The following is a 4,538-nucleotide window of genomic DNA, read 5'->3' as shown; positions in this document are numbered from 1 at the left end:
CAGCACCACAAGTATAAAACAATACTATCACAAAAATAACATTTTAATGGTAAAAAAGAAGACAATAATGGGGGATCTTTGGCACTTTAATGATAGTGGAGGAAGAATGATTTCATATCCAAGGTATGAGTATTAATACTTGTAACCATGTTACCTCAACATGAAGGGAGGGAGATGGAAGAGATCAGAGAACTTCCCTATTCTGAGGAGGAGACTTGGACACTGATTCAGGAGGCACAAAGAGTATCAAACAAAATAAACTCAAACATAAATATACCAAGACACATTGTAATCAAAATGACAAGAACCAAAGAGATTATTTAAAATGGGGATAAAGAATCATACCTCAAATACAAGGAAAATAAAATAAAAATTTATAGAATTATCATATGAAAGCTTTCAAGCAAAAAAAGGAATGGAGTAATATAGTCAAAATATTGAACGAAAAGAATCTTCAACTAAGAAGCCTCTACTCAGAAAGGTTAACACTCAGGTTTGAGGGAGTGATTGGAACATTCTCAAACAAACAACAATAAAGATATTTGTTTCATCTAAACTGGCTCTGCATGGAATACTGAATGTTCTTCTATTAAAAACAAAGGTCAGCTAGCTAAAGAACCATAAACCCCATAGAAAATGGCAATAATTCAAAAGTACAGAGGGTAGGGTGTTTTCCTTGAACACAGCTGACCTGGGTTCAATTCCTGGCATCCTATATGATCCGCCAAGCAATTCCTGAGTGCAGAGCCAGGAGTAACCCCTGATCATTTCTGCGTATGACCCTAAAAGCCAAAAAAAAATTTAAAAAGTTGAATCAATGGACTGAACTCTTTTTTCTAAAGGCACACAGTGCATTGATGGACCAGAAAATAAAACACAACCTTCTGTTTACCAGAGACACAATTGAATACTCACAATAAACACAGGGTCAGAGTGAAAACTTGGAAAATAAACATACAGGCTAAAGGTAGACTAAAGAAAACCCAACAGGGACAACCATGCTTGTATCAAACCAAATAGCATTCAAGCAAAAGAAAATAAGAAGAAATAGAGATGGATGGAAAGCTCAACCCGCTCCCCTCCAACGGGCCCCGGCAAGGAACAGCCAGGCGCAGGGGCAGACTGCACTGTTCTCGTCCGGGAGCTGGATTTTATAGTCTCTGAGTCTTGGCCGTTGATGGGATTACACGGCGCCAGGGGGCCAGGTGGTGGGTGTGACCCCCGCCTACTGGAATTTGGAGGATCTGGGTGGAGGATGTTCGACTCCAATCCGAGTAGGCTGGGAGATCTCGGCCCCGGAACCCGCGTGGATTTGTCCCTCTGCCAGTACCTTCAGGTGTGCGGAGAGTGGTCTCAGCATGGTGGTGGCTTTCATCCCCGCCCCGACCAGGGCTCCGGCAGCTGAAGACCTCCAGGACCAGCCATCACCACGCTGAGACCACTCTCCACACACCTGAAGGTACTGGCAGAGGGACAAATCCACGCGGGTTCCGGGGCCGAGATCTCCCAGCCTACTCGGATTGGAGTCAAGAATCTTCCACCCAGATCCTCCAAATTCCAGTAGGCGGGGGTCACACCCACCACATGGCCCCCTGGCGCCGTATAATCCCATCAACAGCCAAGACTCAGAGACTATAAAATCCAGCTCCCGGAACCGCGTGGCCGCATTTGCGGCCGCGCGACATCTTATCAGGACATCTTTTATGACATCTTATCATCTCATTCCTACTTTGGACAAACTTGCAGGCTATCGAATGTAGCCTGCCCACAGGGCAGAGTCTGACAAACTCCCCGTGGCGTACCAAATATGCCAAATACCAGTAACAATGATGGGTCTCATTCTCCTAAATAGCCTTGAATATAATCTCAGGGTTAGGATGAAAGAGACGTTACTGGGGCCTGCTCGAGGCAATCGACGAATAACAGGATGATGAAATGAAAAAAAATGAAAAGAGATGGATATTACATACTGGTTAAAGAATAAAAAATATTGAGTGGAATTAACTGATATGTACTTACCATGTGAAGGAAAAGTGATGTTTAAAATAAACCATTAAAAAATTTGAAGAGATACATAGATGGCAACACAATAGAAGTAAGAGACTACACCTCACTCTTGACATTGCACAAATCAAATCAACCAGACACAACATTAATGAAGTAATCACTCTATCACTGTCATCCCATTGTTCATAGGTTTACTAGAGCGGATGCCAGTAATGTCTCTATTCCTCCCAGCCCTGAGATTTTATCAGCTTCTTCTTTTTTTTTTAAAATATGGAACGCTTCACGAATTTGCGTGTCATCCTTGCGCAGGGGCCATGCTAATCTTCTCTGTATCTTTCCAATTTTAGTATATGTGCTGCCGAAGCGAGCACTAGCAGCTTCTTCTTACTCGTCTTTCCCAATGACTGGAGGCTCTATCAGGGTCAGGAGAATGAGACCTGTTGTCGTTACTGTTTTTGGCATATCAAATACGCCATGGGGAGCTTGCCAGGATCTCCTTAGAGGCATATATTTATACATTTCTCTCTATGATTTGTTGTCTACTGTCTGAACCCCATCAAATATGGTGTGGTAATTATAGAAAATGGGTAGGAAGTCAAATGCTCTACCACTGTACTATGTGCTCCCGGAAGAGAACAGCGCAGTCTTCTGCCCCCGAGCCTGGCTGTCTTCGCCTGGGCCCCTTGGAGGGGAGCGGGTTGAGTTTCCCTCCCGCCCCGACCAGGGCTCCGGCAGCCAAAGACTTCCAGAACCAGCCACCACCATGCTGAGACCACTCTCCGCACACATGGAGGTACTGGCAGAGGAACAGAGCCATGCAGGTCCCGGGAATGAGATCTCAGAGCCTACTCGGATCGAGGATGAGCATCCTCCATACAGATCCTCCAAATTCCAGTAGGCGGGGGTCACACCCACCAACTGGCTCCCTGGCGCCATGTAATCCCATCAACGGCCAAGACTCAGAGACTATAAAACCCAGCTCCCGGAAGAGACATCTTATTATCTCATTCCTACTTTGGACAAACTGACAGGCTACCGAATGTGACCTGCCCACACGGCAGAGTCGGGCAAACTCCCCGTGGCGTACCCAATATGCCAAATACCAGTAACAATGAAGGGTCTCATTCTCCTAACTCTGAAAGGGCCTTGAATATGGCACTTTTTAAAAAAATCTCAAGGCTAGGACGAAGGAGACGTTACTGGGGCCTGCTCGAGCAATCGATGAATAACAGGATGGTCGTGATCAGGTAGGAAGTGACTTATGATTTGTCGCGCGGCCACAAAGCAGCCTGGAGTGTGGCGATGGTTGGGTAGTGGAGGTCGGCTGCTGGGGCTGGGTCCCTTGGGGCGGGGAGGGCTCTCACCCGCCCCACTCTGGGGGTCCCTGAGTGAAAACAGCCTGGCACGGAGTCCCTATTAAAGTAACAAGAACCCTAAATGAGGAATTGTAAGATCTGAAAAAGATACATAAAAAACCCGTCAACAACAAGAGGCAAATGCACATTTTTCAGCGCATAAAGAACATTCTCCATGATACACTATATTCTGAAAGCATACATTACAAAAAGTATAAATAATATAATACATCTTTAAGACAACAGTGCCATAAAGATAAATTAACCATAAGAGAAAGTTTGTATAAGCTCCCAATCTGGAAACTAAAAAGCATATTGCTAAAAAAAACTGAATCAAAGAGGAAATCAAAGAATAAATAAAAGGGTTCCTCTAAATTAATGAGTCAACATACAAAATATCATAATCTATGAAACACAGCAAAAACAGTACTAAGGGGGAATTGCACAGAAATTCAGACTAAGAGCAGTTAAAAATAGAGATCTAATATAGAAAAGTGATCCTAACAGAGGAAAAAGCAAACAAACCACAATTTAAAGAGGAGAAATTACAACAGAGAACTCAGAAATACAAAAGATCTTAAACTATTATGATTAAATACTGTATGCCACAAAGAGAATTTATTCTGAATTACCCAGAAGAAATAGATAAATTCTTAAACTTAAAAAAGTTACGAGTCATCGCATGATGTTCTTGAGGGTGGCACTGAAGAGTTTCAGTGAAATGGTATCACCCTACCGAACCCCTCTCTTGATATCAATGATTACTTCTTTGTAGAATGGTGAGATCCTGATAGTGAATCCGCAATACAGCTCAGGGAGGATCTTGATGTATTGAGTTTGAATGCCCTGATTGGCTAGGGCTTCAATGACTGCTTCCGTCTCAACAGAATCAAAGGCCTTCTTTAAATCAATGAACATTAGACAGAGTGGCATCTTGAACTCGCGAGAAACCTCGATGAGCTTGGTTATCGTGTCGATATGGTCGATGGTGCTGAATCCTTTGCGGAACCCGGCTTGCTCGCATGGTTGTCCTTCATTTAGTGTTCTGCTAATCCTATTTAGGATGACTCGAGTGAAAAACTTGTAGATGACAGACAATAGGCAGATCAGGCGATAGTTGCCAATGTCATGAATGTCTCCCTTATTGTACAGTAGTACAGTCCTGCTGGTTTTCCA

General features: G+C 43.6%; 1 non-coding gene across 1 annotated transcript; it reads right to left on the bottom strand.

The window, feature by feature from the left end:
- Positions 1-2,271: 2,271 nt before the first annotated feature.
- LOC130034341 (U6 spliceosomal RNA) lies at positions 2,272-2,378 on the bottom strand. Its single transcript, XR_008794107.1, has one exon. It is a non-coding gene; the product is annotated as a U6 spliceosomal RNA (small nuclear RNA).
- Positions 2,379-4,538: the final 2,160 nt, after the last annotated feature.

Source organism: Sorex fumeus, unplaced genomic scaffold (assembly GCF_029834395.1).
Source record: "Sorex fumeus unplaced genomic scaffold, SorFum_2.1 ptg000058l, whole genome shotgun sequence".
NCBI lineage: Eukaryota > Metazoa > Chordata > Mammalia > Eulipotyphla > Soricidae > Sorex > Sorex fumeus.
The sequence above is the reverse complement of the archived record's forward strand: the minus strand, read 5'-3'. Positions and strand labels throughout refer to the sequence as shown.